This window comes from Elaeis guineensis, chromosome 15 (genome assembly GCF_000442705.2).
Source record: "Elaeis guineensis isolate ETL-2024a chromosome 15, EG11, whole genome shotgun sequence".
NCBI classification, from domain to species: Eukaryota; Viridiplantae; Streptophyta; class Magnoliopsida; order Arecales; family Arecaceae; genus Elaeis; species Elaeis guineensis.
Window position 1 is genome coordinate 47,271,089 of NC_026007.2, and position 27,161 is coordinate 47,298,249.

A 27,161-nucleotide genomic window follows, 5' to 3' on the forward strand; every position below is an offset into this window, starting at 1 on the left:
ATCATTCTTGTAAAAATAGAAACAACCGGTCCTTCTTTTTCTCTTTATCGAATGATATTTTGATCAATCTCTTTAACAAATTTAACTTGAAAGGTAATGGATATTTTTTACATCCATAAAATATTTATATATATTTAAATAATAATATTTTATATAATCATTGAAAGATAAATTAATCTCCTATATGTTACCTCAAATTTTTAATTTTTAAATTCCTCCTATAAACTAACTTTTGTTCGACATATATTTGTTCAAGAGATCCAACAATCACTGTCACCAATAACATTTAGAAAGAATTCGATCAGTACAGTTGAAGCATTCTCTCATAGAATCATAAGTTACAATAAATAAAATTTATACATACCAGTCAAACAAAGATCATTATAATTTTTAATCAGTAATTCATAAAAAATTAATAAAATTAAATTTTTGAAAGATGTATAGTATTGTCAGCATCATCAACTTGTTGCACAATTGTCCACTTATTAATGTAGATAATGTAGTTATGCATAGCAGCTTTGACATTTTTTATTTTGTGCAATATTGAATCTTTCAAAAAAATAAATATTTTCTTTAATGAGAATATGTTCTTGAATTGCACCAAATCATCCCTACGAATTGATGCTTAAATAATATTTTTCTATATGAAATCAATTCATTAAAAATAAATATACATAATGTATATATATCAAAAAGAATAAAAAAAGAGTGATCTATTACAACCTTTTCATTGATGAAGATACAATTAACACTCAGTAGTTGATTATTAGCATTGAGATTAACTGAATCCCAAATCCTTACAATTTTGACTTTTATTTTCTAGTTTCATTTTTCTAATAATAAATATGATAGTAGATTATATTCCATGTTTTCAATTACTACTTGAACAAATGGAATATCTAAATAAATATACAAAATTCTATACAAGCAACCATATAATGTTATGATATAGATAATTATATAATTATATAAGTATAGTAATATATCATTAAATACTATAAAAATATCTGAAAGTAGATCCAAAAAATTTTTTTGTAGGCAATGTTTTTGGTGTAATCTTCATACCTTGTATATTTATTTTTTATCAGAATCTTAAGACTTTGATGTGGAGTAACACGCGATAGTATAATATAAAGCTGACCATGACTGAATATCAGATTAGACAAATATAATCTAACTTTATTTATTATCTAACCTTGATTTTTGTTAATTGTCATGGTATAGCAAAGCTAAACAGCCATTTTATTTCCTCTACTTGCATTATAATGTAAGAAAAATAGAAATCTTGATACTAATATTACCATACGTAATAACTTCCACTTCAATAATTTTTGTGGTCATATTAGTCATTATTAATCTGGTACTATTATAGAGATCTGTATATTGATTTATATTCCGTAATAACATTATTATCACACCCTTTTTTAATCTCAATTCATGATGTAGAATACCATTAAATTTTAAAGAATTTAGAAATTCAACGGGATAAAGAACATCCTCACATGCAGCATTCGTTGATGTTCGATATATTGTATCAAAACTTAAATATAATTTTTATTCACTAGAAAGTAGAGAAAGTAGGTACATATTTATTTCATCATTCATTTCATTTGTAGGTGTAATGATAGCCCTTTCTTTCGAATATACAAGAACAACAAAATTTTTTTTCAAAATTTGAATAAATTGTAGAAGTAATATATTGAACATGATCTTTATCTATTTTTATGCTAGATTATTCAAAATTTTTATTGCTTCTTCATTATCATGATGTAATTTAATAGCTGATATTTTTTTATTATCAATATCCAAAATCTATTTGCCAAAATTCATCAATAATATCTTGGATTCTCTATTTCTGTCATCACTCAATGATCATATATTTCTTTTTAGACAAAAATTTATACAATAATTTCATAGATATGATCGACTTATTAATGTATCAATTGTATCTATTCTATTTTCTCCAGCCATAACTGGAAGAATTTATCTAAATCTCCTCTAATTAATATAACTTTTCCATCGAATGACTTTTCTAATTATGTGAATCTCTCATTTGTAAAGCAGTCTTCAAAAATTTGTCGAGTACTTCAAATTAATTTCTATGATTTATAGAGGCTGGATCCTAAACTATTAAACTTATCGATTCAATTAATATTATGAATAGAGTATCTTTCTTAATTTTACATGTAGAGTAGTCATCAACTTGAATTGAAATTTTGAATTTATAATATGTTGTTCATTGATCAGATAACAGAAGTGATGCTATTTTAGAAGAAGCAACAGTTAAAATAATTTTATCATTTAATCTAATTTTTGATAAAATAATTTTTTAAAGATAAATTTTGCTTGTTCCTCGATGGCCATATACAAAAAATAATCCATCCTTATCTTTATTTATGATATCCAAGATTGTGTCATTAATATTTTTTGTCTTCTTTTAATCTTTCAACTAATGTTAAATACTCTTGTTATAGAATCTGTACATCATAATCAATTTCCTCCCTTAGTAATTTATTGTTTCATTCCTCCATCATAATTCTATGGGGCATCGGAAGATTATGATATGAAAGAGATCAAAAATTTTTATTAAATAATTTTTTCAATTCAAATAGAATATGATTTTCAACTGTGATTCTGAAATACATAGATTGAAAAGCTCCAATATATTTCTCAAATTATAAATAATATTATCTACAAATTTATTCTAATGCATTTGAAATAATTTATTCGGATCTACTACTTTATAATAAATAATCAATATAACAAAAAGCTATCTTAATTCAATTATCATTGTCCAAAAAGAAGCTTCATCCAATGGTTCATGCTATTCTTTATCATTCCCTAATAAATCAAATGTATTACATACAGATTGAGATGTGGGATGTATAATACTATTTATGATTTTGAATTCATTATAATTTCTTGCTTCTTTCATCATACTTAAGAGCATTTGTAAATAATATAATTTACCTAAATTAGAATGAATATACACAATGCCATCAATTCTATTTTTTTATTTTCTTTTGGTCCAAATTTTATCTTTAGAATTTTACACCCATCTCATAGGAAACTCCACATACACCAAATCCTGACTATCCTCAAAAATCTCATCAGCCTGTATCCATTTTATAAATATTATTTTATCTATATTTCTTTTGCAAGAACAGATAATAAATTTTGATCTTTATGATAAGTTATTCTATTCATAAATGGAAGGTGCACAACTAAGTATTCAATGGTAGGTTCTTTAAAATGAATACCGAATTGGAACAATCTCCATACAGCTTAATATACTTATAGATATCTGTGATCAAGGAATATCTTCATTTCATCAACTTCTTCATAGCTTCATTCTCTAGTATCATTGTTGATCGATATATTTTTTGTTATTGCGGCTCTTGTTCCATCCACACCCTTATTAACATATTTGACTAAATATTTAATCATTCTGGATTTATTGTACCATTCAATATTTATATGTATTTGATATCGCAGATTAAATCTAAATTATATGGACCAACAAATCTGTTATCAAGCTTAATTTTACTTTTAATGGCATATCATCCATCGTTTCTTCTTCTATAAGTAGCAAATCTATTTTTATCAATCATTGTTTGCTTCTATTTTTTTTTTGAAAAAATATTTCAAACAACACCCTTTGATTATGCATGGTGATTTTGAATTATCCAATCTACACAGCCATACATCATAAACTTTACAATACATTCATATCCAATAGGATTAATAACTTTATTGAATAATTCAACATATATTATATAATCTATATCTACTACCACCTGACATTTATCCTTCGAATCCAAATAAAGTAAGTTATGTACATGAGGTAAACCATGTTTTTGAAATTTTATTATACATAAAATTATAAATAACAAAAAAAATATATATTAGAATAATTGCTTATAATTATCTCTATAAAATTTTAAGCCAAAAATCAGTATGTTACTTCCAAAATAATGCTTCTTTGTAATATCTGATATCAATTCTTCAAATTTTATTTTGAAGACTCTACTAACAATATCGAGTCTATCTTTAGCTTTTTGATCAAAAATTAAATCTAAAGCAGTCTGAGTTTTAGGCCACTACGCAATGTAGGTAAATATAATGAATAAATTAGGATGTCCATGTTATCTATGAATAGCAATAGCATTATGATAGTTCTGAATCATATATTTTGGATTTCTGATAAAATTTGATAGTAAAATAAAGTTTTTTTCTATTGCATCACCATCAATATCACCACAAACAATGGCATCTTTAATATTTGGATAAATTTTTGATCGAAGATTCTTCTGATTTCTTCTAATATAATCCAATTTTTTTTAATACGTGAAAAAGCATCAACTATATGTTGTTAAAATAATCTCCCATCCTTTATCAATATCTTTCCTTTGCTGATTCTTTATGGTATTCTGTAAGCATAGAATCCTCTCATAGTGATATATTATCTAATATTTGAATGTCCATGTGAAAATTCTTTATATTTAATATCAATTCTAAAATCATCTTCATCAAATAGAAATAAAACTGGATATTGCATGGCCATAAAACTAGGATGTAGATCACTGATACATCTCAATCCTTCTATTCTATGTTCAATAATAATATTATGTTGGTGACCCACTTGTCCTAGATCACCAATAATCAATGTTACTATTTTAGAAGTTGAAGGTGCATTATATTAGGATTGGATGTCTCGAGATTCAATCTATATTGAGCCCGCAGTAAGGTTCGTGATGAAAAATAGAGTCCAACGAGACTAAGATCATCCCAAACAGAGCTCGGACGGAGGAGATACATGCTTTTGAAGTCGGCATAGAATCCGAGGCAGCGGAGGATCGCCGGCGGTCGGCGGCGGGCTGGCGGAGTGACGACGGTGTGGCCGCATGCGGTGGGGTACGGCCTAGTGGGCTGGCTTGGCCCAGGTTCAGGTGCACGAGCGCGTGGGCCGTCCCAGGCTTGTGCGCACTGGGGTGTGGCCCAGGCCCAGCACCCCGCTGTGAGGCTCGTTGCCTGATCCATGGTGGATCGAACGGTGCATAGTCCACTGTGTGGACTGCGTGGGTATTTCTCACATATTTTCCATGGTCCACGATACTATTTCATGGACCGACGTGTGATTGGAGGGCATGGGTTGATCCCGATCTCGATCCAGTGGCTGGGAAGCTTTTACGGGCTTGATTGGGCCTGATTAGGATTCCTAAACGAGTTCTAATTGGATTTTAAGCCCTTTAAAAGGGCCTGTACATGAACAGCAGGGTGTATGGTGGCCTGTTGGTCTTGTAGATGTGGACACAAACGGCTTCACATAGAAAATTGAATCTCGTGAAGAGAGAGAAGGCATGACGCTGAGAGGAGAAGTTCCAAAGAGGCTTCTAGATAGCGGATAGCGATCACTTCAAGAGTTTAGGGGGGTCTTCTTAGAGAGAGAGCTTTTTATGAGGGAGAATTTTCTGTGAAGAAGAAATTAGGTATACGAGGGTTGAGGGTGAGATCTCCTCTTGTAAAATTTTTTTTCTCATAGTGAAGTTTGCATGCCCTATGGAGGCGAGTCCTTTTTTGGCTGATTCATGTATTTTGATTATTCTCTATTTTATTTCTTCTTTCTTCCTACTGTATCGCGCAGTATCGAAAAGATCTTGAGAGGTAGTGTCCTGGCCAGACATCCACCCAACACATTATACTGTAAACTATCTCCATCACATCTTCTCAGTAATTTTAGATGCACAGATGACGATTGAGATAGTTCAAAATGATCTCTAGTCATTCTAAAAGCTTTAACAATTTGATTTTTTTCATCAAATATCTTTATCAATCTTTCTATAATTTCTTGATCTATATCCGATGAATCATCATCTAAAGTTAGTGTGTTCAATCTATTACTTAATTTTTTGTATCATATATATATAACTGTAGAAATTTAGATCTTCCTCCATCGATCGAAAGAAGTGAGCCCATCATATGATGATTCTGGCCATTAATTTGGAATACATATGGCCCAGATCTATTACTGATTTCATTGTCAATTTTGACTCCAATTGATGTAAAGATAAACATTGAGTTGTATGCTCTAATATTTTCTCAAAATTTTAAAGTCCTTCTCCCTCCATCATAATCTATTAAAGCATCCAAAAAAATTGGAGTTTATTTCAACAATGATAAATCTACTCTTCCTTCGTGACAACATAAACTAAATATTGATCTAGATGTACCATGTGATTTATGCACATATTCTTTGTATCAAAATAAAGCTCTACAAAATTGACACCAATATTCAAGAAGTCCAATGTTTAATGGTTCGGTAAACTTTTCTATACCATAAAAAAGAAAAGTAAAAATCTTAAATCTAATTGAACTTTTCTTTAACTTTAAGAAAATTAAAAATAAACAAATGTGCTCTTCCTAAAGGGTTTACTTTATCTATTACGGGAAATTGGACTAGAATCTTCTCGATTATATAATCGTTTATCAACTGAAATTTCAATGAATCCTAATATTAATGAATACTATAAGATTAGAATATAAATAATTTAGATCAGAATCTAATAGTTGATACCTTTTTCTACAGTCAATCTGAGATTCTCTCTAAGATACTATGCTCGTCCATTATCGTACATGTCTTTTCTTCAGCGCTAGATATTCTATTTTGGTCAGAACTTTGAAAACTTTCATATGCAATGGTATTTAAATTTCTTTCATTGTTCACCATAAAATGATAATGTATGTATTGATAATTATTTTTTTCCTTAATATTGGTCGTGCAACCTTTCTTTTCGAACAATCTTCTAATTCTTTGTTAAGCAATGATATTCATCCTTCTTATTCTATTCTTTCTTTGTACTTCCTTTGAATTCATTCTATGGTATGAATGAATAAATTAAATAAAAAATAATTCAAAGCTGAACAATATACTAACATTTTTGTAGGCAACAAAATATTTTAGAGGATATAAACAAGGAATAGACTTCAATATAGCATAAATAAATACAAATAGAATAAATAGTAAATAAATTTTAGAAGATTTTTAGTCTAGACTTCTAATTCAACAATAAATAATGCAATCTAGAGAAATACCAAAGATAAAAGAAATATAATAGTAATTTGATAAATACTTTATGCAGTAATTAGAACAAAGAAATGAAATTTTGAATGTAAATTTTTTTAAAAAAATAAGAGGATCAAACCATTTCTTTTGATCCTTTTTCAAATTCAATAAATGTTAGTGGATCATATATTTCATTATAGTTATATGATTTAGAATATCATTTTCTATTCAATCCCTTTTGGCCTAAAAATAACAATGGAATTTAATTTTACAAAATTTTGTCAGAATTTTTTTTCCAATAATTCCATTAATTCTCTAAATAAATAAAAGTGTTTGTTTATTGATTTCATGTGTGAAATGCATAATAAAAGATTTCATATTTATTGATACCACATTAATATTATTCAAAATATATTCAAAATTTTTAATAAAATATAGTCAAATTTTATAGTATAGATAATTTCAATACATCAATACTAAAATATTTGAAAATTGGTGCAAGAGTTGTATGCCCAAAAAAAATATAGGTCAAATTAGCATCATCTTCATTCATTGCCAAAATGTAATCAAATATTATTGACTAATTCAAACAATATTACAACTGTAGAACAGACATATAACAGAAAAAGATAAACTTGTTCCAGTGAAACCCAAAATATAACATGCGAACCCATGCACTAATACTTAGACGTAGCATTGGTTTCGAACTAATACTTCCAAAACATATATCAAATAGTCTTGGATAAAATTCTCACCAACTGATGAATCAGAATCTAGATGACATATTTTTCTATATTTTTCAGCTTCTTTTTCAAAGATACTATATTCATCTAGCAACCTGTTATACATATCAACCGAGTAAATCATACTCCCAATATAATTGTCTATGCTTATACTCAAGAAGTTCATCAGCATCATTAATTCTTTGATACATATACTTATAATATTCTTTATTTTCAAAGTTGAAATCTTCAACCTCAAATTTAAATCTTTATGGTAAATCCTGTAGCAAATTTGTTCAATTCATTTTGATTATGCATTAAACGACCTCAAGTCTTAAGAATTTTAGGTGATTCATTATCACGCTCCAGCATAATTTTGACATGTGCCCTTAGCATCCTATCATCCTGGACCTCTAATTCATAAATTGGCATGCCCACAAAAGAAAATCCAGAACATCAAAAATATGCAAATGACTGCATACAATTTACATGCAACCACATTTTTAAAATCAGTTCCAGCATAATTTTTTCATAGGGACACCTATGTAATAAGCCAGTGCATGGAGCTTTTATGTATTTAAAACACATAGATTACACCATGCGACCATCTCTTTAAATACCTCATTTGAAATATCTTCTCTCTCCTATCTATTCCACTCCGTCGGTTCCTCCATTCGCCCCTCACCTCCCGATCTCTCTCCGATTCCCTTCTTCTCTCTTTTATGGTCTATTTTTATGTCGGATCAACTCCTCTCATCCCTCACCGATCGGATCCCTTTGCTATGGCTCGATCTCATCGTCCGAGGATTCACACTAGAGAGGGCCATGTCTATAGCCGTAGATCTGTCGTTCTCTTTGCAGATGAGGAAGCACACCGTCGGCAAGACACGCTGCCCATGGATTGCTGCGAGGGTTTCCATCTCCGATACCATCTCCTATCCCATTTCTTTTTCTCTTTATTCACAGTCGGCCGCTCATGATTTGCTCTTCTTTTTCTTTCTTATCTCTCTCTTCGTTTTCTCTCATGTTACCCACCTCAAACCCCAACCCTGGTCCTCTCCATCACCATCTCCATCTCCATAATGCCAACCCTAGCACTAAGCCTAACCCTAATCGAGAGCCCTCTACAACCCCACCACCATCTCGATCTCTGCAACTCCAGTCCTAGTCCTAACCTTATTCCTTACCTTTGTGACTCTTCTCAACCCAAAACCCTAGCTTTCTTCACTACCATGTCCATCTCCATAGACCAAACCCTAACCCTAACCCAAACCTTAGCACTAACCCTAACCCTCCCCACCACCATCTCGATGCTAGCCCTAGTCCAAACCTGAACCCTTACCCTCCGTGGATCTTTCCAATTGAAGACCCTAGCTCTCTCCTCCACCATCTCCATCTCCATCGTCCAAACCCTAACACCAATCCAAACCCCAACCCCAACCCCAACCCTAACCATAACCCTGACCCAATAGCTCATCTTAACCCTAATTAGGGACCTAACCTAAACCCTAAGTCTAACCCAAACCCTATCGGTAACCCTAGCTCTAACCTAACATCTAGGCTAATCCTAATTGAAAACCAACCCAAAAACTTCCAACTCGAAACCCATCAACCCAATCCCCGATAACTCGACTACCTAATGGCCTGATACCCGCAAACCAAAATCTAATAACCCAATATCTTAATAACCCAGTACTCGATAACCCGATATCTGACAATCCAGATCCTGATATCCAAATTCGTAAACTCGATTTATTTAACCCGAAACCCTCAGCCCAAACTTGAAGTATAAAATTAATTGTTTGGATCCAAACCCTCAGCCTGAAACCCAAACTAAAGTTAAGGATCGGGGGGCTACTGAACTTTAGCAGCAACTGTCCCAAATTCACACCATTGTGGAGGGTTGCTAAAGACATCATCCATGGTAAGAAGAGTAGTGTCTGCATAGATTTCAAAATTTTCATCATTAATTTGATAATTTTTTTGTCTAAAAAATTATGCATAGGCATTTGGTTTAAAAAGAGATCTTCACCTTTCCGACCATTCAGAATGCTAAGATAAATACTCCCATAGCTCGATCAGAGCTCAAACTAGAGAGTAGGAGGTATCTGTTAGGAGTAATTTAGAATGGTGTGGTGATGTATGAAGATTCAAGCCCATTATGACCTATCGGATCTATATCAGTACTTTTCAAGCGGTCTAATTGTTGTGATTTGTCCAACCTCTGGTTGGCAAATATCTGTCCCGACCCCTGGTCGGAGGCTATCCAATCTTTCGTTGACATATTTTTGATCCAAACCCTTGGGCAGAAAAGATTTGGTCCAACCCTAGATCGAAAAACTATCAGTCTCAACTCCTAGTCGGCACGCCACACTCTCTGATCTCTCCTGAAAAGCAAATTGATCAGATACAGATCCAAAAGGCAGGCACCAACTGGCCATAGCTGTCAATGCTATCTGGCCATAGCTGTCAATCCTATGTGGGCATAACCGTTTGATTCTGAGAATCTTTCAGATGTAATCATTTGATCTTGAGAATCTTTCAGATGTAACCACCTAATCTTGAGAATCACAACCAAATAACCACACCAGATTTGGCTAGTCTATCTATCAAAAATAATTATACAACCATCTCCTCTATAAATACTCAAACCCCAAGGATCCAGATAAGTAATCTATTTCAGAGAGCTAAAACTTTACTTCTCTGTTTGCGCATTCTGACTTGAGCATCGGAGGATCCTCACCGGAGCACAATCTTCCGGTCCGGACTTTTTTGTAGGTTACTCCAGCGCTGTGCTTCTCAATTTTCTGACGTCAATCAAAAACAAGCCGCAACACCCACCCATCAAGAAGCTTTATTTAAACACAAATTAATGATGTCTAAATCTGCATCTTTCAAAACTAAACAAATATAATTTAGGCTAGCTTTAGTTAGATAAATTTGAGGGTCTTCTTCTTATAATCCATTTTGGTTGGCTATGCAGCTTTTTCAAATCTAGGGCCGTCTAATTGCTTTGGCATTTTCTAACCGAACCCCAACCAAGACCCAGCACGCATGTCCGAGCGATAAACAACACAAATTTTACATGATATGAAGATAGGTTGGATGAAATTCAAACCAATATCCAAGCTAGAAAAAAAAGAAGAGAGAGGGTTTGGGGGTGTCTCTTTTATCTGCGCAAAAGAAGGATTCACCTTCCTTCGCACGAATCCACCGTTGGAGCATCCATTTATCGCTTTAAGATCTCTGCAGAAGGATGAATGACAAAGTTGGATTGCTTTAAGATGTGTGTTAAGATTGTGTTTCAAAATCTAGATGTTCAAATGGATGGCCCACCCAAGAGATGGAATCTAATTAATAATCTAGGCATTTAGATTAAGGCTGCAAATGGGTCGGGTTGACCCATGACCCAACCCAATCTGACCCGCTTAGACCCAATCCGATCCATTTTAAAAGACCTGCGAGGTCGGATCGGGTTCTAAAATTGGACCTGTTCAATATTCCAGGTCAAATCTGAGTTTACTGAATTAAAATTCGATCCGACCTGATCCGATCTAAATTCAATATTGAATTCAATATGTAAACTATACAGCAAATAGAGTGGGATTAGAATTCTAAATGCTATTGTAGCATTGTTATTTTTTTATATAGTTTTACTCAATTCGATCGTGAGATTTTGAGAAATTGCTTATAAATTAATAGCAAAGGCAAAGTAATATTTATTTATTTTTTATCATAAACTTCACATATATTAGTTTATCATACGAACTGAGTCCGACTAGAATTTGGGCCCAAGCCAGATCTAAATTTTTTAGATTGAGATCGGATTATACATAGATCCGACCTGACCCAAAAATTCCAATGGGATAGACTTTTTGATCATTGATCTGATCCGATCCATCTCGATTTTCAATTGGATTGGGTTTGGATCCAACATTAGGGTTCGATCAAAAAATCAGATTCGATCAGGATCACTCACGATCCGATCTGACCCATTTGCACCTCTAATTTAGATGGATGTACACCTAGAAAAAGGGGCGGCAAATGAATTAGTAAATAAGAGCGTATTATTCCTTAGCACACCTACTCATATGTAGAGCCCAATGCTATGTTAAGATTCTATTTAAAAATCCAGATGGTTAGATGAATACAGATCCAAGAATATATAAATACCACAAGATTTCATAATCTATCCATTCTGAGACTATTATTCCTCAATAATATGCATGGCGGAATGGATTCACATGAAGGAAGGTGAGTCCTTCAACTATGGAAAAGTTGCAACCCTTGGTCGTGCAACCTTTCTTTTCGAACAATCTTCTAATTCTTTGTTAAGCAATGATATTCATCCTTCTTATTTTATTCTTCCTATGTACTTTCTTTGAATTCATTCTATGGTATGAATGAATAAATTAAATAAAAAATAATTCAAAGCTGAACAATATTCTAACATTTTTGTTGGCAACAAAATATTTTAGAGGATATAAACAATGAATAGATTTCAATATAGCATAAATAAATAAAAATAGAATAAATAGTAAATAAATTTTAGAGGAAATTTTTAGTCCAAACTTCTAATTCAACAATAAATAATGCAATCTAGAGAAATACCAAAGATAAAAGAACTATAATAGTAATTTGATAAATATTTTATGTAGTAATTAGAACAAAGAAATGAAATTCTGAATGTAAATTTAAAAAGAAATAAGAGGATCAAACCATTTCTTTTGATCCTTTTTCAAATTCAATAAATGTTGGTTGATCATATATTTTATTATAGTTATAAGATTTAGAATATCATTTCCTATTTGATCCCTTTTGGCCTAAAAATAACAATGGAACTTAATTTTACAAAATTTTGTCGGAAAGAAAAATTTTCCAACAATTTCTTTAATTCTCTGAATAAATAAAAGTGTTTGTTTATTTATTTCATGTGTGGAATGCATAATAAAAGATTTCATATTTATTGATACCACATTAATATTATTCAAAAATATATTCAAATTTTTTAATAAAATATAGTCGAATTTTATAGTATAGATAATTTCAATACATCAATACTAAAATATTTGATAATTGGTGCAAGAGTCGTATGCCCAAAAAAAATATAGGTCAAATTAGCATCATCTTCATTCATTGCCAAAATATAATCAAATATTATTGACTAATTCAAAAAATATTACAATTGTAGAATAGGCATATCACGAAAAAAGATAAACTTGTCCCAGTGAAATCCAAAATATAAAATACATACCCATGCACCAATACTCAAACGTAGCATTGGTTTTGAACTAATACTTCCAAAACATATATCAAATAGTCCTAGATAAAATTCTCACCAACTGATGATTCAGAATCTGGATGAAATATTTTTCTATATTTTTCAACTTCTTTTTCAAAGATACTATATTCATCCAATAACCTGTTATACCTATCAACCGAATAAATCATACTCCCAACATAATTGTCTATGCTCATACTCAAGAAGTTCATGAGCATCATTAATTCTTTGATATATATACTTATAATATTCTTTATTTTCAAAGTTGAAATCTTCAACTTCAAATTTAAATATTTATTGTAATCTATTTATTGCAAATCCTACAGCAAATTCCTTCAATTCATTTTGATCATGCATCGAATGACCCCAAATCTTAAGAATTTTAGGTGATTTATTATCATGCTCCAGCATAATTTAGACATGTGCCCTCAGCATCCTATCATCCTAGACCTCTAATTCATAAATTGGCATGTCCAATCCTAATCTATCAGTTATCTTCCCGAGCATGACTTTCAGCAAAATTTTTATTATTTTTAGTTCTACAATTGTAAGTAGTTAAAGATTAGTGTTTCAGATCAAAAAGAACATAAAATCAAGAAAATATATTTAAAACCCAACAAATCGGAAGAGGGCATTCTCTCTAGCTACATAATCTATCAAATTAATAATATCTAGTTAAATTATCATTTTAGTTCATTCTCAAATTTAACTAAAGTAAATACTCTCGCAAATCATACAATAATTAAACAATAAATCCAACCAAGAAGGATTAGTGTAATTATTATATTGTATTAGCCAAATCATATACTAAAAATTAATCACACACTATTAATCATGGGCTAATTTATATGAGAATTATTTTATCAAAAATGTTATATTACCTATCCATTTATTATCTAGATTCATTTTGAAATTTGGCCAAAGTAAAAATTCTCACAAATCGAATTAACCAAGAAAAATTCTATTTAACTAAGATATTAAATTAACTAAATCATAAACTAACTTGAATTAAAAAAAAATATTTAATTAACATATTATATTACCCTAGTCACACACTAATTTATACTAATATTATATAACATTTAGTTTATTAAAATATTATCAATTTTTTCCCATAAATTAGAACAAAATAAAAGCCAATGTAATAAAATTTGTTGCAATTTTCACATAATATTTATATGAGGATGCCCACAAAAGAAAATCCAAAACATCAAAAATATGCAAACGACTGCATACAATTTAAATGCAGCAACATATTTTTAAAATCAATTCCTGTATAATTTTTTTATAGGGACACCTACGTAATAAGCCGGTGCATGGAGCTTTTACGTATTTAAAATGCATAGATTACACCATGCAACCACCTCTTTAAATACCTCATTTGAAATGCCTTCTCTCTCCTATCTCTTCCACTCCGTCGGTTCCCTCATTCACCCCTCACCTCTCGATCTCTCTCTGATTCTCTTCTTCTTCTCTCTTTTATGGTCTATTTTTATGTCGGATCAACTCCTCTCATCCCTCACCAGTCGGATCCCTTTACTATGGCTCGATCTCATTATCTGAGAATTTGCACTAGAGAGGGCCATGTCTATAGCCATGGATCCATCGTTCTCTTTGCAAATGAGGAAGCACGCCGTCGGCAAGACACGCTGCCTATGGATCGCTGTGAGGGTTTCCATCTCCGGTACCATTTCCTATCCCATTCTTTTTTCTCTCTTTATTCGCAGTCGGCTGCTCATGATTTGCTCTTCTTTTTCTTTCTTATTTCTCTCTTCGTTTCCTCTCATATTACCCACTTAAACCCCAACCCTAGTCCTCTCCATCGCCATCTCCATCTCTATAATGCCAACTCTAGCACTAAGCCTAACCCTAACCGAGAGCCCTCTGCAATCCCACCACCATCTCGATCTCTGCAACTCCAGTCCTAGTCCTAACCTTATTCTTTCCCTTTGTGACTCTTCTCAACCCAAAACTCTAGCTCTCTCCACTACCATCTCCATCTCTATAGACCAAACCCTAACCCTAACCCAAACCTTAGCGCTAACCCTAACCCTCCCCACCACTATCCCGATGCTAGCCCAAGCCTTAACCTAAACCCTTACCCTCCATGGCTCTTCCCAATTGAAGACCCTAGCTCTCTCCTCCACCATCTCCATCTCCATCGTCCAAACCCTAACACCAACCCAAACCCCAACCCTAACCCTTACCCTAACCATAACCCTGACCCGATAGCTCATGTTAACCCTAATTAGGGACCTAACCTAAACCCTAAGTCTAACCCAAACCCTATCGGTAACCCTAGCTCTAACCCAACATCCAAGCTAATCCTAATTGAAAACCAACTCGAAAACTCCCAACTCGAAACCCATCAACCCAATACCCGATAACTCGACTATCCAATGTCCCGATACCCACAAACCAAAATCTAATAACTCGATATCTCAATAACCCAATACTCGATAACCCGATATCGGATAACCCAGATCCTAATACTCGAATTTGTAACTCAATTTATTTAACCTGAACCCCTTAGCCCAAACTTGGAGTTCAAAACTAATTGTTTGGATCCAAACCCTCAGCTTGAAACCCAAACTAAAGTTAGGGAGCGGGGGGCTATTGAATTTCAGCAGCAACCATCCCGATCCCTCTTTTTTCTTTTCCTTACACCACTATGGAGGGCTGCTAAAAACATCATCCATGGTGATTTTTGGGAATGGAAGGCTATTGTATGTAGCAATCTTCCCAAATGGTGATCAATAGTGGCCAAATATCCACATTGATCACCATAACCCTATCTTCCATATGATGTAGCATGGAAAGAGGAAGGCTTTCAAATGATGCAGCAATGCCCCATAGCTCTGATGGTAAAACACAAAAAAACCTTACCTCGAGTTAGATTGGAATCCTTCCTTTCTCAGATGATACAGCAAAGGAAACGGATGACTACAATACACCTACAGCAATCACCCCATGCAGCCTGATGAGTTCAAAATAAAGAAAAAATCTATATAAACAAAACAATAGCTAGAGTGAAAAAAATCACTAGAGAATTCCTTCTTCTACACATGTCTGCTGCCTACTATCTAGAAAGAGATATATAATCATCCTTTCTCTTACTGGCTGTCCACCATCTGATCGGATCTTCTACTCCTCTACCTAAGCAATCCCCTCCATCAAATGGAATAGAGTCACCAGCATGCATGACCCTTTATCCAAATCAATGAAATACCTCTCAAATAGTCTATTATCTAGCAATTCAAAAATATCAATCAGAGTAACCATTAGTTAGAAGGAACTATCCAGGAATCACTCCATTTAAAGCAATCCCATCCTGTAATCAATGCTTAGATCCGGTCTTCCATCCTCTTAAATGACGGTCTTATCAACCAACAAGTAGATTCAGAGCATGTGTTCCTTTTTTTTAAAGTATTAAATGTAAGCCTCCAGCATGTTTTTTTTTATTTCTAAATATAATGTCTTCAATTGTAAAGTAGATTTTGCAAGCTCTTTGATGTATGACATGTGGCATCTTAGATTTGAGACATGTGGTATTGTGGATGTGCGATACTTGTCGCATTGAGAGACCACTAATTTCTCCTTTAATATATTTGTATAGATTATGTATATGTGTGTGTGTGTGTGTGTTTCAGTTTAGAATTTTTTAGATAGTTTTATAAAGATAAACACATAATACTTTCTTATTTCTAACAAAACTAGTTGTAGGCATTTGCATTTGTATGTGACAATTTTTAGATGAAATGTTAATGACATGGCTTATCTTGCTTTTGTTTCAATTAGTAATCTATGGTCAGCATGAACTAAGCTTTTTGTTGGTCATATATTCTCTCTCTCTCTCTCTCTCTCGCATCAATATGGTCATGATTAAAATGTGAATAGGACAAGATTAGCCGTAATCTAACCATTCCTATTCTAATGAACAAGATCTAGGCCTTTTCTCTTTCTATTTCAGGGATAAGGATCTGGTTCCGGTATTTCACTTTGGTCTTTCTTTTTTTTTCTTTTTGGGTTTGGTGTGGGGGAGGGGGTGGGGGGGGGGGGGGGGGGAGGGGGGGAGAAGATAATTCACTTTGGTTAACATGGTATCATTTTTGGAAGGGAATATCCAGAACTGTCTATTGCTTGGTAGCAATTCCTTGGCACATGAAAATGTAGGTACAAAATTTTTAGGTCGTTGATTATAAGATGTGTTAAAGAGTGTTACAATATATACAAGTGCATATGACATGTGCATGATTGTACAAACTATTATACTGAATGTTACAGCTGTTTTGTTCATTTAGAGTGACAAATAGAGAGATTTTGTGAATTGTCCACATGAAATGGTTCACATATACAAATTTTGCTTTTGTGCAGAAAATATTTATAATGTATTTGTGCAATCTTTTTAAGTTTTTAACCTTTTGTTGCATTCGCCTTTGCTGCTCTGCATTGATGGACTATATTCAAATGTTGCTTGGTAAATTTGTTTGAAAAGACCTAAAAGATGAATTTAGGATTTAATCTTCCCCAAAAACCAATACATAGAGAACTTTCCTTACATGTTTAACACAAGCATGGAACCCACGTTATGCAGCAGGCTTTAACAAAAATAGAGAAGAAAATAGCAAATATATCATTAATCTTCATCAGCTCTAGGCTATTCACTTGAACTACAAAAATCTTGCAAAGAATTTATTAGAGCATTATCCAATTGTGAAGGTCTTATAACATAATGGAAAATAGAAAAGATTAAAAGAATAAGAAATGAAAAGGCAAGAGAGTGATCAAACTTAAAGTACCTTATTGTGACCCCTTTGCCAAAGGCATTACACTACAAGAAAAATAATTTTTAGCGATGGCTATTAGCGATGGCAACTTTGCCATCGCTCATAATAGTTTTTACTGACCACCAATTGCAACCAAAAAATAAGCCATCATAAAAAAATATTTATTAAACTTATTAAAGATGATGAAAAAAGTATTAGCGACGGTACGTAATACATATTAGCGATGGTACTATTAGCAATAGAATTAACCATCGTAAAAAAATTATTTATTAAACTTATTAGCGATAGTGGAAAAAGTATTAGCGATGGCACTATTAGCAAAAAATTAGTCATCATAAAAAAAATTATTTATTAAACTTATTAGCAACAGTAAGGTATTAACAACGGCGACTTGCTGTCGCTAATAAGTATTTTTTTTTTCCTTCCCCAGCATGCCCTCATTTTTTCCTTCGTGCCCTGTGCGCCGTCCTTTTCCCAACCCCCTCTTTCTCCTGCCTCTGGTCCTCCAATCCTCATTTTGCCCTACTGCACCATTGGATCTGGTATCTCCGAGCCCCCGACCGCCTCCCGCCTCTCCGAGCCCCCAGTCGCCTCCAACCTCCTCGAGCCCCCAACCGCCTCCCACCTCTCCGAGCCCCTGGCTAAGAGCCCCTTACCACCTCCCCGAGCCCCCGGCCGCCTCCTGCCTCCCCGAGCCCCCGACCGCCCCCTACCTCCCCGAGCCCCCGGTCGCCTCCCACCTCCTCGAGCCTCTGGCCGCGAGCACCCGACCGTCTCCTACCTACCTGAGTCCTCGATCATGAGCCCCTGGCCGCCTCCCACCTCTTGGAGCCCCCGGCTGCCTCCGCCTCTCTGAGCCCTTAGCTGCGAGACCCTGGCCACCTCCCACCTCCCCGAGGCCCTGGCCGTGAGCACCCGACCACCTCCTCAAGCCCCTGACCGCCTCCCACCTCCCGAGACCTCGATCGTGAGCCTCCAACCTCCTCTCACCTACCCGAACCCCCGGCCGTAAGCACCCAGCCGCCTCCTCGAGCCCCTGACAGCCTCTCACCTCCCCAAGCCTATGACCGCAAGCCCCTGGCCACCTCCCACCTCTTCGAGCCCCCGACTGTGAGCCCCTGGCTGCCTCCCACCTTCTCGAGCCCCAGCTGCGATCCTATTAAGGTAATTGTAAACATCTTTGGGCTCAAGCGAGGGCTTCATGAATTCTATGTTCACGCTCTTGGTGACACCACCAATGGTTGCATGTCTACTGATAGCAAGCTCTTATTTTAAGATTCAACATTATCTATGATTGAAGTGTTTGATTTGTGGGTTATTCTAATATTCTTTTCAAACACATGACCGCATGTTAATCCTATTGAGAAGAAACATGGGGCACCTGAAGATGAGAACCACCATACTAGTGATCTTGAAAATGTGACTGCTGGCGAAGATGGTATGATCTATTTATCACGGCCACTTTATGATGTTATATTATTGTTTCCATAATATTTAAAAATGGCAACTTGATATAAGAAGTAGTGTTTTACTTATGCTTGAGCAGGTTTACTGAAGCATCATGCATAGTTGGTTACTGGAATACTAGATGTTTATGTGGTTTTGGTTTGAGATTTCAGGGACTGTTAATTTTAGCATTGTTGACAAGTAGGTTATTTATTTTTTTCTTATGTTTAATATATTTTTAATGAGATATTATTCTTTCTATTTTTTAAACTCTTCCATGTTTATTCTCTTTAGTAGATTCCTTTTAGTAGATCAAATTTTATTATTGGAAAGGTTGTTGTTGTTGTCCATACCGATCTTGTGACCTTAGAAAGGGTAAACTTTACTCAGATATTCATATTAACTTTATATTTCATTAATTTTAGGCATTAACATCAGATGATATGGAGCAATTAGTTATGATGTGTTGAGCATCAATTTGTATATATATTATTTTTTATTTTTTTATTTTTTATTTATTGCATCAAAAGCATGCATGAGCTAGCAAGTCATTAAAATCTCCATCTCTATTAATGCTAGCATCTAATGATTTGCTTATTTCTCTTTTACATGTTGAAACTATGTTATAATTTTTATAATCATCCTAATTAGTTTATGTCAGTCAGTGCCATTTTATTATCTTGATTGCATGCCTATACATATTTGTTAAGATGCTCACTCATGGAGTTGCTACATCCATATGCCACTCCACCCCTCCTCCCCCCTGCCCCACCCACACGTACACAATAAAAAAAGGCAGAACTAGTGTTTGTGTTGGCATCTCTTGTATGCTTGAGCACTGCATGTTGACAAAAAAAAATGCCACTGTTGTGGCCTAATGCATCTAGATTGTTCATTCTATCCCATTTTAGCAACATTGCCTAAATATCCAAGGTTTAGGATCAAAAGTCGGTTTTCTTTCAATGTAGACCAAGCAGATGAAGTTTTCTTTTCAGCAGTTTCAACAGCTTTGTAGAGTTTACTTTGAGTTCTAAAATCTCAACTAAAAAAATGAATAGGCAAAAAAAAAGAAAAGGTGTTCAAATCAGATAAAATATAAAAAATAAAAAAATCAAGTTCATAAGGTACCTTAATATCATTGTAGAGTATATTGATGTATGCATGATAGATTATTGTGATGATGCTACTAATAAATTATAATCATTAAAAACTAAGAAGATATTAAAATACATATGATATCATTTAATAATTCAAAAATGAGATCTAGGAGGTAAAAATTCAATCTAACTATCCAAATGATGGGCCGAGGGTATCTATAGCTCTGTATCATCGAATGAAATATGTAAAAATAATCTGTTCGAGAATCAGAATAGTATATCAAAATAAATACCTCTATATCGACATATACATTTTTATATCGAAACTTATTAATAATTCAAAAATGAGATCTAAGAGGTAAAAATTTAATCTAACCATCCAAACAATAGGCCGGGGGTGTCTATAGCTTCGTATCATTGAATGAAATATATAAAAGTAATTTGTTCGAGAATCAAAATAGTATATTGAAATATATACCTTCGTATCGACATATACGCTTTCGTATCAAAATTTATTAATAATTTGAGAATAAGATCTAGGAGGTAAGAATTTAATCTAACCATCCAAATGATAGGTCGGGGTGTTTATAGCTCTATATCATCGAATAAAATGTATAGAAATAATCTGTTTGAGAATTAGAGTAAAATATCGAAACATATGCCTTCATATCAATATATACGCTTTCATATCGAAACTTATTAATTATTCAAACATAGGATCTAGGAGGTAAAAATTCAATCTAACCATCCAAATAATAGGCCAGACATATCTAAAGCTTCGTATCATCGAATAAAATGTGTAGGAATAATTTGTTCGAGAATCAGAATAGTATATCAAAATACACATCTCTATATCGACATATACACTGTCGTATCGAAACTTATTAATAATATTTTATGTTTCTTCATTATAGGATGTTGGAACATTCGGCTTTCATCCATCAGCTGCTAAAAAGGATGTACAAGAGCAAGAGGAAGATGAGGAGGATGATGGCAGAGGATGAGAAGGTAAGTCTATTAATAATTTTCTTTACTTGTTTTAAATACTTATGTTTAAAAGCTTCACATATTTAGGTTTGAATTCGGGAAGGGGACCTAGGGGATAAAAATTTAATCTAAATATATGTCTGTTCAAGAATCAAAATAGTGTATCGAAATATACACCTTTATACTGATATATTAAATTTTTTTAAAAAATAAAAAATTATTAGCGATGGCATTAGCGATGGTATTAATGACGGCAACTGGAACGTCGTCTACGATCTTAAAACTTTCGAGATGCCATCCACGATATGGTCATTGAGATTCTCTAAGATTTATATCTACGTAATTAGTTGGACTCATTGTCACAGCCATCACAGTAGGTAAGCTTATTAATAATTTTTTTTATTTATTTTAAATTTTTATATTTAGAAGCTTTACATGCTTGGACTTAAGTCCGAAAAGAAGATCTTAGAGGTAAAAATTTAATCTAACTATCTAAATGATAGGCCGGAAGTGTCTGTAGCTCCATATCATCGAATAAAATATATCGAATAATTTATTCGAGAATCAGAATAGTGTATCAAAATATATATCTCTGTATCGATATATACACTTCTGTATCGAAACTTATTAATAATATTTTATTTTTTCATTACAGGATACTGGGACATTCAGCTCTTATCTACCAGCTGCTGAAGAGGATATACAAAAGCAAGAGGAGGATGAAGAGGACGATGAGGAGGTTCTTACATAATTTTTTTTCTTATATGTATGTAATTTTTAAACATGTAATGCAGATTTATAAAATTATATAATTTATATTTTTAATATAATATAATTATTTTTTTATTTATAATTATATTTAATAATTATTATTTTATTTATAATAAATTTTAAAAAATAATTATAAAATAGATTTTAAAATATTTAATTATAATTTTTTTAAAAAAATAAAAACTATAGCCATCGCTGATATATTTTTAAAATTTTAATTAAAAAATAAAAAACTATTAGCTATGGCATTAGTGATGGTTAAGCCATCATTAATAATTTTTTTAAAATTTTAATTAAAAATAAAAAAATTATTAGTGATGGTACCCTATCATTAAGAAACTGACGGAAATATCTTAGTTGCTAATTATCATTATTAGCGATGGTAATTTTACTATTGCTAATAGCCACTAATGCCGTCGCTAATTATCATTATTAGCGATGATAATTTTGCTATTACTAATAATGATAATTAGCAACTAGGATATTTTCATCGACTTTTTAGTGATGGAATATTTCTATCGATTTTTTAGCGATGGGGTGCCATGGCTAATAGTATTAGCGATAATAAAATAACTATTAGCGATGGTAAGTAACTATCGCTAATAGTTAGTTTTCTTGTAGTGTTATCAGCAGTTTTCTATATGGATAATGTCAAGTTATTCATAATTTGTTTCTTGAAAAGTGGAAAATGAAGAAAGTAATAGTTAAAATATATTATTAGGCTATGGTTGGTAATTTTTTTATGGGGGTAGTCGATCGAAAAATTTATGCTAAATTTATTTGTTGAGAGTTGAAAACATTATTTCTTTTAGAATTTGAGAAGAAGAAGCCAGGTGTAAAACTTCCATATGAATTACCTGGTTGAGATTCATTTTGCCAAAAAATACTCGACACCTTGAAATTATAGCTGTTATCATTAAAAGTTAGAGATCCAAATAAAATTTGGAAGATATAAGTGTCACTGATAATTTTTCTGATAACAGCTGATAGGGGTGAAAGTGGATTGGATAAATATCTGTTCGGATCTATTTCATATCCAAATTTATTTGGATATAGCTACAAATTTGAGCATCCGACAAATATCCATATCCATTAAAAAAAATAGATATGCATATAGATAGATAATTATCTGATATATATCTGAATATTTGATTCTATTTGTAATCCTATTTAATTTTACATAATACTCATAATTTTTTAAGAAAAATAAATGATCACATTAACATACTATTAACTTGATTTGTTATCTGCTTATTATATATTTAATTTATCATCATAAAGTTTAACCATCTGACTTATATCAATATATATATATATTTGTGTGTGTGTATCCAAACTTCCGTTATTAGATCTGTATCCATATCCATTTAAAACAAATCTGCATATATATATATATATATATATATATATATATATATATATATATATATATATATATATATATATATATATATATATATATATATATATATATATATATATATATATATATTTGTGTGTATATCCATACTTCCATTATTAGATCTGTATCCATATCCATTTAAAACAAATCTGCATATGAATTTTTGCATCTGACTAACATCCACATCCATATCCATATTTATTAAATAAAAAAAATATGAATATAGATATAATAATATCCGATCCATATCCAATTCCTACCTTGGTTTTGAGATGGATCATTTTTACTACATTGATTGCATTAAAAGGTATCATCACAAAGTTTTATTGTAGCTCTATAACTATAGCATATTTTGTACCATCGACTATAAAAAGTACCGATTTCTTTTAGATTCATTTCACATGTGAATTTCATTCTCTAAAACAAAAGAACAATAATTTTAGTTCTTTAGATAGAAACATTATAATTTCACGATCATTTTAGATCATACTTGGTTGTCATGCAAATTCAATATCAATAGTCCTTCGATTGTTTTCTTATTGTTGGTAGCTTCATGTTGAGGATTAACAATTATTTGTTGTTCCTGTTCTATAAATCTAATTAGAGCAACTAGTACTTTGACCCTACACATGAATTTATAAATATATTTAGAGTATATAATAGATAATTCTTATCTTTTGTTAAATATAATATCAAAAATTTCTATGTTTTAACCTGTTTCGATACTCTATAATTTATGACATCTCCATATCCATATAGAATCTTATGCTGAACATGTCAATAAGCATATTTTTTTTTATACATACAAAATATGTGAAGTATTTTGATAAATATGATAATAATTTTTATAGTAAAAAATATCATAGAAAAAAGATTATCTTTATATGTTTTTATGGTCATATGCCGGCCAAAACATCAATGACTGGCCCCTCCCTTCTTTGCACAAATAGCGTTGTCGTCAACCTCTTTAGCAAATTTAAACCAAAAAATAATGGATGCATTTTGCATGCTGCAAAACATAAAAGTTATGGATATTTAACAACATTATATAATTCAAGGATAACAAAACGTATATAAATGTCAATTTGCATATGATAACCAAAAAGTAAATTAACTTAGTATATGTGACTTTTAATTTTTTATTTCTAAGTTTCTTTTATAAACCAATTATTGTCTGACGTATATCTGTTCGAGAGATCCAACAACAACAACATAACTAATAACATCTACAAAAGAAATAGAAGAATATGATCCAATCATGTTTCCGTTCCAAATTATGAATTATGATGAACAAAGTTTATACATACCTATTAAATAAAGATCATTATAATTTTTATCTAGTAGTTTATCAAAATCAATAAAATAAAATTTTTAAAAAAATATGGAGCTACTATCATCATCAACTTATTGTATGACTGTCCATCTATTAATGTAGATAATATATTAATGTATAATAGCTCTAAATTTTTTTTTATTCAATGTAATATTAAATTTTTCAAAGATATATATATTTCCTTCAATGACAGAGCTTCTAAATTATATGGTATTTTCTTTGTGAATTGATACTTGAATGGTAGTTGCCTATATCAAATAAATATATTAAAATTATAAGCATAGAATTCATAGATTAAAAAATAATTAAATTATAAAAGAGTTATTATAACCTCTTCATCAATCAAGATACAATTGATGCTCAGTAGTTGATTATTAATATTGGAATATATGGAATCCCAAATACTTGCAACCTTGACTTCTATTTTTTCATTTTATTTTTCAAATAAAAAATATGATAGCAAACTATATTACATATCTTTCGTTATTCTATTCATAAAAATCATATAATATAAGATAAATTATAAGAACATCCTCGTAACTTTAGTCTAATTTTATTTACATTTTCTTGACTTTAAAAAATATCACAATAGTCCTTCATATTTTTGAGATATTCCAATAATGGTCCCATCATTTATTATTGTGTACATAGTATTGATTCTTAGAGTATTGAAAGATAATTTTATGATCTATGTCCCTTTCATTATTTGTCAGCTCTAGTTAATGTCAAATTTTCTTAATCAATTATTGTGACTCTAGTATGGTTTTAAGAGAAAAGCACAAGCATGTCCATCATGATTATGGACTCTAGCTAGCTTCTTTACTCAATGGAGAAGCTGACGAAGATACCAACAAAAAGGAGGAAAGTCAATACCTACTACTTATAGATTTCCTTCAGCATAACACTCAATAAATTATACAGATTACTGTCAATTTTTTTTAAAAAAAAAGACAATATTACAGTCTCTCTCTTGTGTGGATACATGCAAAGAGCACCTACTCATGATAGGGACATGAGAAAATAGTCCCGGTCAACTTGGAACTCTTCCCTCTAGGTTGATTAGCCAATACCGTAGAAGTAACATTGTCCATCCATTGGAGATAAATTTCATAACATGATAGCTACGCAACGTTGACGGACAACACTTCTGGGAAAGAAACATCCGGAAGAAAACAATGGGTGTTTATGATTGCTTGTAAGGAGAGAGCATGAACAATTGTCAATTTAACTTAATTGAGTTCCCTACGGGAGTGCTAGCATCTTCTTTTTGGGGTTATCAGCGCACGAGTTTAACCCCATCAACATCCCCACCCATCAAGAAGCTTCATTTAAACACAAATTAATGATGGCTAAATCTGCATCTTTCAAAACTAAACAAATATAATCTGGGCTAGCTTCAGTTAGGTAAATTTGAGGGTCTTCTTCTTATAATCCATTTTGGTTGGCTATGCAACTTTTCAAATCTAGGGCCGTCTAAAATTGCTTTGGCAATTTCTAACCGAACCCCAACCAAGACCCAGCACGCATGTCGGATCGATAAACAACACAAATTTTACATGATATGAAGACAGGTTGGATGAAATTCAGACCAATATCCAAGTTAGGAAAAAAAAAAAAAAAAAAAGAAAGAGAGGGTTTGGGAGTGTCTCTTTTGTCTCCGCAAAAGAAGGATTCACCTTCCTTTGCACGAATCTATCATTGGAGCATCTATTTGTTGCTTTAAGATCTCTACAGATGGATGAATGACATAGTTTGTATTGCTTTGAGATGTGCGTTAACATCCTATTTCAAAATTCAGATATTTAAATGGATGGTCTGCCCAAGAGACGAAATCTAATTAATAATCTAGGCATTTAGATCAAGTCTACAAATAGGTCGGGTTGACTCGTGATCCGACTCAGTCCGACCAGCTTAGATCCAATCTGATTCATTTTAAAAGACCCACGAGGTCGGATCGGATTCTAAAATTGGATCTGTTTAATATTCCGGATCGAATTTGGATTTATTAAATTAAAACCCAATCCGATCGGATCCGATCTAAATTCAATATTGAATTTAATATGTAAACTATAGAGCAAATAGAGTGGGATTAAAATTTCAAATGCTATTGTAGCATTGTTATTTTTTATATAGTTTTACTCAATTTGACCGTGAGATTTTGAGAAATTGCTGATAAATTAATAGCCAAGGCAAAGTAATGTTTATTTTCTTTTATCATCAACTTCGCATATGTTAGTTTATCATACGAATCGAGTTCGACTAAGATTTGAAC